A 10,273-nucleotide genomic window follows, 5' to 3' on the forward strand; every position below is an offset into this window, starting at 1 on the left:
GTAGTATCGAGCGTTTTGCTTCATCCAACTTTTCTACTCTTGCGTTAAGGTCTCTGCATCAGCCGAAAAGAGATTTTCCTTCAATTTGTGGACACGCAACTTTACCTACTTGGAAGTATCACGCGTTTCGCCCCATTCGATTTTTCTACCCGCGCGTTTAAGTCTCTGCGTCAGCCGAAAAGAAATTCGCCTTCATTTTGTAGGTATGCAATATTCCCTCTTTAGAAGTCGAAATAATATTGCAACATGCGTTTCGAATTCGCTTAGTGGAGCTTTTAAGACCGGAAAATCCGACTTCTAAAAGGAGGAGAACTTGAACTGTTTTCAATTGACACGGAGATTTAAACGTAGAGTAAAAAGTTAGGTGGAGCGCAACGCTAAAGACAAATAATTTGACTATCAAGAAGACACAATGTCATATCCACAAAGTGAGGGAGAACATTTTGGTCTATATCATCCCAACTATTCGGTTCGTCAAACCTAATTTACGCAGTCCGCGTAACCGGACGAATGTTGGTTAAAAGAATTGATGAAAGAAGCTCGATTCCGCACGCCTCGAATTACGTAGGGTTATAGTCAATTAACTAGAAAAGAAAAAAGTATGCAATGAAATTGGACTGCATTTTGCAATTTGGAGCTATGAATTCTGGCTCATCTGAAAAAAACACTTATGTGCATAGGGAAACTAATGGCATATACGTTGTTTTTAAACCGGGCCGGAATTTATAGTTCCTAATTGCAGAATATAGTCCAATTGAGATTCAGCAAAAAACCCATTGAAAAGTATAGGATTCAGGGCTGCTCGTACATTCTACATAAAACGAAATCAAAAGCCTGCCTACATATGAATGAAGGAAGCAAGCTAAAAATCAAGTTGAAGTTTTGTTCAAAGGTCAGGGTTAGGCAGGGAATCATCAGAGATAGTCCAAAAAGTTAGAAAATTCTAAGATTTTGGAGTTAAGTTATTCGTAGTTTTTATATTCGAAGGAACGGAACTGCATTTCAACACTGTAGAATTCGCCCGTAGCCAATTTTATACATTCAGATTCTACCAAACTGCTGGTCATTTGGACTTGATTCCGCAATGCGGATCTCACGACTATACATATCTCATTCATGCATGTATAGAAACAACACTATGTGCCACTAGTTTCCTCATGTAGACCCACGCTTATATAGAGTTGTTGCAGAAATATTAGTTCCCTATTGCAAAATGAAATCCATTTCTATAACTAAAAATGTTAGTAAACGTTCTTATCGGATTACGTAAACTCAGAAATTAGCAAAACTTTAAACAGGAATCGCACAGCCATGCACACCTATGCTGACGAAAAATTAGTTACATTTTGTAGTCAATTATGCAACCCTGAACTCAGGGGCGAAGGGGCTATCGCTCCCTTTCAAAGTGGCCAAAAGGGGCCTCGAAGGGGCCCTCTTTGGCCGAATTCTAGGGCCCTATCTCGTCGCTTCGCAGAGGCCCCAAAGGGGCTTCTTCGAGTTGTCCTCCATAAATGGCCCCAAGAGAACAGGGCCCTTTATTTTCGATCCGAAAAGGCCCCGAAGGAGTCTTTTTATGCCAATCTAAAACCCTTGAAATAGTCCTTTTCTCTAACTCAACGAGCACATCGATTCTCTGTACCTTCTGTATACCAATTTAACTTTGGTACAAAGTTTTTGTTGGAAGAGGAAAATAAAGATTAAATAAATACTGTATGAAAAATTCAAAATATACGCGATTTCATTTTTTCATCCAGTGTAACATAATACCAATTATATATATACCCCTTTCCCCTCTCTCTACAGCTTGCATTTCTGGTCTTTTTTGGACCATATATTTTATAATATGGGTCTGAATTAGTCTAAAATTAATTCTGGTAGGGCCTAATTTCAAAAATTTTCAGGGGGGCCCGGGCCCCCTTCAGCGGGGGCCCGCCCCCAGTAAATTTGAAGCCAGTCCGCCCCTGCGAACTGGAGTTACGTTTCTTCTTTGGGAAACGACGAATTAGACGTATTTCTGCCAAACGGAGCTATGTGCATTAAGCATGAGCCCTGAGACCCATAAGAATATATGCATAACAGAGCTCACGTCATAATACACATAGTTCCGTTTGGCAGAAATACGTCCAATTGGAAAGTGAAGAGATTGTAGAAACCATGCTTAACAGTAGAGTATAGAACGAAAAACAAGGATCCTCGCAATGGTGACAAGGCATTTTTTCTTCAGCGTGGGCGTTTAAGCCTGAGACACCCTGTACAGGTACTGGAAGGTCCCCAGGAGTTGAGGCAGATCGGAAGTCGATGACCCAGAGAACGGAAGAGGAACGGTGGGTGACGGGGACACCGGCGGCGACATCGTTGACAAATAGTGCTGAAAATCAGCATTTTTCCCCATCCAAATCCATGGAAAATCTCCTTATTTTATCGAGCAAGCTGGCCACCGTGGGCGGCGGACAGCGCCTCCGTGGCCCAGATTCGGAGGAGCCGGTGACACGCGGTCCACCGGTGACGTCGCGCCCCGCATTCCCGGACCCGCTCGTGCTTTGCGATGAATCGATTGACCTGCCATTTAAACCTACGGAAAAGGATCGATTGTGAGGGTATACCTTAATAATCGATTGTTTACGGTAGTTTCAAATGGGCAAATATCGATAGTCGATGATTCTTGCTTTGCCACTCCGTGTCGTGCTTTGCGATTGATCGATTAACGTGTCATTGAAACCCATGGAAAAGGATCGATTGTTAGGGTATATCTTAATAATCGATTCTTTACCACAGGTTCAAATGGGAAAATATCGATAGTCGATGAATCGCCCCGCTTCATCCGTCGCGCGCCAACCTGTTCCTTATGACGCACGGCGACGTCTGATGTCGTGCAGGATAACGCCGTATGAACATTCGAGTGTTGCCAAATTTCCCTGGATAAAGATGCATTTTTTAAGGCTAGTTATGGATATTTCCCTTAAAATTTACAGATATGATGGATTGCGAAAAAAAAGTCTGGAATTTGAAATAGAAAAAAATATATTTAAAATTTCTCCAGTAAATCGTGTTTTATAGAAGGAGATGTGGCAACGTCTGAAGGCTCACACGGCGCTCCTCCCTCCCGCGTGTGACACACAGCGAGTCGAGTCAATAGAAGAAGTCGGACAAAGCTTGAAAACTTGAAACGCTTATAACTCCGTTCATATAAAACTTTGAGTGTCTAAAAGTTGTTCAGTTGGTTTCCTCGTGAAATTTTCTTCAAGTAGCATCCCTTATAATCCAAAATGTTACGAAATAAACATAAAAATTTATAGTTTTTGCCAAAAATTTCATGTCTGATCTCTGTAGTTGACTCGACCCACTGTGCGACGGTTGCCGAGGAATAACCACCGATAATAAACAGTGTGGTCAACAGAAGATCCGTTTCTGATCGGCTCAGACATTTAAAACTTACAATTAAACGGGGCGATGACTTTTTTCCAGACTTCAGGATTCCCTGACTTTTTCTTGATTTTTCAGTGCTTTAGAGAATGAAATTCCCTGACTTTTCAGTGATACACTGAAAAAAAAAAACTCCGGCCGTGGGAGCCGCAATTACGGGCTATATAGACATAAGTACCGTCCGTTCCGGGCTCTAAGGCCAAAAATTCCGGCTGCTGGAGCCGTAGCTTCGGCCTCTGAACCCGGAGCAATTGAAGCTACGGCTCCAGCAGCCGGGATTTTCGGCCCTCGAGCCCGGAACATACGGTATGTCTATATAGCCCGTAATTGCGGCTCCCACGGCCGGAGTTTTTTTTTTTTTTTTCAGTGTATTTCTGGTATTATATGGAATAAAAATTCCTTTCATGGATAATTTTAGACGCCTAGTCTCCTCCTCAGAGAACTACTCCGGAGGAAGGGAAGAAGGGGGGGGGGGGGGGGGAGTGTCCATGTGAAATAGCGCCGATGTATATGCTGATTTGGCCATCATTTTGTCGTTAATGAATCGATTTGCAACGTTGCAATACGCTTCGAGTGCATCGGTGGACACACCACTACATCGCCAAGCCGGACTGGACCGCCGCACAGTGGATCGAGTCAATAGTGGTCAATAGTAGTCAAATAGTGGTCGAGCAAAATTTGGAAACTTTAAACGCTTATAACTCCGTTTACAAGACTTGGAAGTTCTAAAAGTGGTTTCATTGGTTTTCTCGTGAACCAGCACGTTTCCAGCAGCACCCCTCGAAGTTTAAAGTGTGACGAAATAAACATCAAAATTTGCAGCTTTAGGAAAAAATGTCTCGTGCGACCTCTCTGATTGACTCGATCCACTGTGCACCGTATGAGCCACCAAGCGTCGCCAAATTCCTTGCGATAAAATAAGAATTCTGAAAAAAACTTGAGAATATTTTCCTCCAATTTTTTAGAGAATTTTATTCGCAATTTTATCTGAGGAGTCTGAATATTTTATCAGGGAAAATATTCATGACTTAACTTAAATGAACTTTGTACGTGGAGAAAAGCTGGCGACATTTGAATGTTCGTGCGACGTTTCTTCTTAGCATTGAGTCCTCATAGAATAACTGATCGAAACAAGTTAGGAACAATGTGAGTTAAATATTAAGCCACTGCAGCTACGAATGAACCAAGTGAACGTGGCCGAAATGCTGCGAGCAACTATTACTGCTCCCGAGCCGCTCAATTTGCCTATCGCGGTATTGAAGGCGAACTGAACGGAATGAGTGAGAAACAATGTGAGTGAAATATCAAACCGCTACAGCAATTCACAAACCGAGTGATCGTGGCCGAAATGCGGATAGCAACTATTATTGCTTCCAAGCCACCTATTTTGCGTAGCGAAGTATTGAAGGCGAACTGAATGGAACGAGTGAGAACCAATGTAAGTAGAGTATTAATCCTTGAATGCAACGAAATGAAGCCGGGATTTGCTAATTAGAAACATGGGTCCCTATGGACTCAAAATTAAAACATTCAATGGTATTAACGGAGTCCTAAAGGCTTCAAAACTAAAGTATTCGAAGATTTAAATGGGACATGGGAAAGAATGAAAGGTCCCCGATAATCAAAACTGTAATTAGGTAATCAAATTTATCAACGGGCCCTCAAGACCTAAAAAGATGGGGACCCTGGTAAAAATTGGCGATAAGAGCTGCGTTTCAAAATACCATAGGAATTCTTATAGCCGGCTAAAGAAGGCTACAGAAAATCATATAGCTGGCTGTAGAATACGGAGAAAATCATACGGCCGGGCTATACGAAGCGATAAAAAATTATGCAGCCGGGCTATAGTTCCTATCGCCGGGCTTTAAACTTTATCGCCTGACTGTTGCTTTTTCGCCATCGATTATAAAAGGCTATAAGAAATTGTGTAAGAATTCGTGTGCTTTGGAAATCATTAAGTTTGATACGGAACTACCTTTATATTTACAAAACACACATTATATTTTCCTTTAATACATATTTTTTTTCATCAATTAAAATGAGAATAATCCATACAGAATGTGCAAACATTTCAAAATCATGAGTTGAATGACGCTGACTCCGCAGAATTAAATATTAGAGCCTAACACAAAGCGGAGTGGCGACGCACTGGCGCCTACAAACCTAACAGGGATACTTCACGCATTGCGCAACGCGTGAAGTATCCCTGTTAGGTTTGTAGGCGCCAATGCGTGTCTCGCGCTGGCTGCCCGCCTGCCACGGCGCTTGAGGCAACTATTTCACACCAGAGGTATTGCACAGTATCATACGAAACTGAAGGCGCTCCAATATATTAGTAATGGCAGGCATCCATCAAAAGTACGGAGCTTTCCTCGCAAAATAAATCAAGATACTACGGCCCAAAAAGAGAGTAGTATTCCAAAAACTCACTAAGTCCTAGCATCCGTAATTAGTAACGTTTAGCATACACTTTATCGCCTGGCTGTTGCTTAATCGCCATCGGCTATAAAAGGCTATACGAAATTGTGTAGCCGGCTATAGAAGCTATTGGAAATCTTACAGCCGGCTGTAGGTCTATGGTATTTTGGAACACACATTCTACTGCCAATTTTTACCAGGGGAAAGGAGCCCTGCAGTCTCAAAATGAAGAAAATTCAGCGGTATACGCGGGGTGCCAGGCCTCTGAGAACTCTCTCAAAAAATACAAAAAAATACTGTGAAATCCCTGCTAAAAATGACGAGTAGGCTATTCAGAATCCGCCAACTCCCATGAGTAGAACTTCCTACTTATGTGAGTAGAAATCCTTCTCATATGAGAGGAAATTCTACTCATAAGAGTAGAAAAGTTCACCTCATATGAATTCAATTTTTTTCATTTTCCAGAAGTGCTGTTTCTGACCAGGAGACACCGGCATATTTTGTAAAATTGAAAAATAAAAACATTTCGTTCTTATGATTTTTTTGATGCGGTGACTAGTTTCGGACATGGTGGATTCAACGCTGAACTCAAGTGAATTGAAATCTCTAGTCATATGAGTTGGCGAAAACTGGGTCGAGCAATTCTGCTCATATGAGTTAAATTCTATTCATGTAAGTTGAAATTCTATTCATATGACTTTGATTTTCTACTCATTTGTGCTCACCATTCTTAGCAGGGATCAGCTTTTTAAGCACTTTCAGACGAAGCAATAAAAAATTTGCATGCAAATTCTCCAATTTAAAAATCGACATTAGGATAAATCGGAAATCCTCACTTGATGCAAAAACCACATCGGTTGCACATCTCCAAGATGGCATCTAGGAAGACTTAAATTGCATCAGCTCGATGTGAACGTGTTTACGGTAAAGGGAACCATGTGCATAGGGGTTTGCGTGCAACGTAGTTCCTTCTAGCGAAAAAAAGTCCGATCGAGACTCGTAATCAGTCACACGTTAAAATGATAAGGCGTTGAAATCGCAGGTGCAATGGTTCTACTGCCGTGCTCCGGAAGAGCGCCGTAAGAACCTCCAGGCGCTGCCAAATTTCCTCCGATAAAATACGAATTTATTGGGGAAATTGTACATATTTTTCTTCCAATTTTTCAGACTATTTTGTTCGCAATTAAATCTAAAATACCTGAAAATTTCAAGAAAAACATGCTTAAATTCCGTCAAAAATACATGTTTTATCCGGGGAAATTCGGCAACTCTCGAATGTTCATACGCCGTTCTTCCTTAGCACGGCAGTCTAGCCAAAGCCTCGATGACACGATCTCATTCGCTTGAGTTGCCGGCACCGATGAAATCTTCCCCAGCAGGAATCCATCGGCGCGCAGTGGAGTGACTCAATGGCAAAGCTCAGACTAGAAATATTTCACTCATTTCCATCTTTAAGCTTTCACTTTTGAAATTTTAGGATGTGCTACATGAAGGAAATATCACAAGATAACCACTGGAACCCCTTTTAAACATCTCTGATTCGTATTAACAAACATTCAAGACTTTGAAGCTTCCACATGATTTCCGACATCTCCCGTTGACTCGCACCATTGTGCGACGCTGTTTTTTAACGCAGTGACGAGCTTTAGACGGAAATGACTCAACGATGGTTCTTCGGATCGCGATGATTCTCGTCATGTTAGACCAATGGGACGTGCCTCACTATACTCGTCTGTCCAACCCCCCCCCCCCTCCCCCTCCCAGCTCTCGGAGAGAGAACTTTACTGCCACGCCAAGGAAACACGCCCTATGTACATTCGAATGTTGCCACCCAGCCTAAGCATGGCTCTGGAGCCCCAAAAAGCTGAAAATCCGCGTTTTTCGCGGTTCTACCTCAGCTTTCGACTTGGGCCATGAGTCATGAGCTTCGAATATGTTGGGAAGATACCTAGAGATGTAGCATATACAAGAATATAATCAACCGTCGTCTTTGGGCCCAAGTTCAAAATCGAGCTTTTCTAACTTTTCAGCCCAAAATAACTGAAAATCCATGTTTTCCACGGTTCTACCTCAGATTTTGACCTTGGCTCAAAGGCGATAGTTGATCATAATCTCGTATGTTACTTCTCTTGTCATCCCTTACAACATACTCAAAGCTCATAACCCGGCACGTTCGGGCCCAGGTCAAAATCTGAGGTCGGACCGCGGAAGACATGGATTTATTTCAGCTATTTTGGGCTAAGCAGTTAGAAAAGTTGGATTTTGAATTTGGGCCCAAGGGCGACGATCGATCATATTCTCGTATGTTACGGCTCTAGGTGTCCCTCACAACATATTCGAAGCTCATGACCCGTCAACTATGGGCCACGGTAGAAAGATGAGAAACGCCTTCATTGGGCAAAGATACTTCCAAGCGTGGCCGCAAAGGCCAACTAGCAAGCAGCGTGGATTAGTGAGTAATGCGGATGCATGAGAAATTTTTTTTATGAAGCTTATTGAGTAACGCGGATGCTTCAAATAATTTTTTTCGTGAACTGGGCCGGATTCACCCATTTGCCGCCCCCTTCTCATTGGTTTTGAAACGTCAATAAAAACCATCAAGAGAACGTGCCGGAGGGGGAGGAGTGCATAAGACGCGTTTACTCGTGTTGCACTATTTTTTTGCAAAAGCCCTATCAACACTACAAGCAGAAGTTCACGGAACTTTGACAAAAGTTAAGTTCCGTAAACCTATCTCCGTGTGAACAAGGCCTCTATTTGTGAGAAATGAACGTAAAAATTATGGAGGAACAAACATAAATGTGGTGTAATGATTTTAACTTCTGCCGCCGCGCCGCGCTGGCCGCACAGTGTTTGGCGCAATGCGTAAAGTATTCATGCAGTCTTGTAGGCGCTATGCGTTTCACGTCGACCGCTGCTGAACGCACTGTGTTTGACGGAATGCGTGAAGTATTCATGAAGTCTAGTAGGCGCTATGCGTTTCACGCTGACCGCACTGTTTTTGACGCAATGCGTGAAGTATTCATGCAGTCTTGTAGGCGCTCTGCGTTTCACGTCGACCGCTGCTGACCGCACTGTGTTTGACGCAATGCGTGAAGTATTCATGCAGTCTTGTAGGTGCTAATAAGTGTTACGTGCCGACCGCCGCGCTGAGGGTCTCTCCTTTTCATCTCAAGTTCTCGTCATCATTGCTCTCTGCGCCGCGCCGCTCCATGTCAAATTGCGTGTTTGATTTCTCTCTTAACTCGACTAATTAAAGGCGCTGTCTCTTGTATCACCGAAAGACTACAAAATTAGAAATTACTATACTCTCAGGAGATGAGAGATTTTGTCGCCTTTTCTCGTTTGTATTTTTTTTCTGGATCTGATTTTTTTTACTTATATTTAAAAAAATTGCAAAATTTCCCGCCCATAAATTTGCCGCCATGGGCCGCGGCCCATGTCGTCTTTTTGAAAAATATGACTAGGTACTTTTTAAAAGTTCTTTGAATTTTTTTCAAGCACTTCTAGTGTTGAAAACCCGCAGTTGATATTTTGAGAAATTTTAGACACTTCCTTTACTCAAATTTTACTTTAAAAACACCTGAAAGGGATTTCCTGAAATGAACATTTTTACTATTTTTGGTTTTAAAAGTTGTCTTCTTAAGATTGACATGTTTAAAAGGGATTTTTTTCGAAAAATTATTGCTACCAAGGCGTAGGCGCAAAGCAATGCGCCCTTTCTTTTCTTACTGTTTTGCGGGAAGAATTTCCGTGGATTTGCGTCCAGCGGGCCGATTATATTGAAATTGATAGACAAGGCGATAGACAAAGAAGACATAGGGAGTATCGAGCTATCCTATTGGTTGAAAGGGGTGGTTCCTATCGATTAAGAGAGAAAATGATGGACTAACCATCGGGTCCCTCGTAGGTTGCCGCTACTTAGTATGTTACGTATCTCCTTTGTCCATTGCAAACGCCCGCCTCCACCAATACTGCCGTGCTAAGGAAGAACGCCGTATGAGCCTTCAGGCGTTGCCATATTTCCTGTAATCACCCACGAAACTGGGAAAATCCTGAATATTTTTCTTCCAGTTTTTCAGACAATATTGCTCCCAATTTAATCTTATCGGAAAATTTTGAGGCAAAATACGCATAACTTTCTTCAAAAATACAAGTTTCCCTCTGAGAAATTTGGCAACTCCCGAATGTTCATACGGCGTTCTTCCTTAGCACGGCAGAAAAGGATCCCTCCATACACTTGAAAGGAGGGCGCAGTGTGTCCAACTTTGCTGAATCGCCGTGGCAGGCGGATTATTGATATTGATAGACAAAGCTATAGACAAAGAAGACGGCTGGATGATGGAGCGATCCTGCCAGTTGGAACGGGTGGTTGTTATAGACCGAGTGGGGTAATGGTGGACCAACAGTACATCTCTTTTGTCTTCTTTGT

This window comes from Bemisia tabaci, chromosome 3 (assembly GCF_918797505.1).
Source record: "Bemisia tabaci chromosome 3, PGI_BMITA_v3".
In the NCBI taxonomy this organism is placed as follows: domain Eukaryota; kingdom Metazoa; phylum Arthropoda; class Insecta; order Hemiptera; family Aleyrodidae; genus Bemisia; species Bemisia tabaci.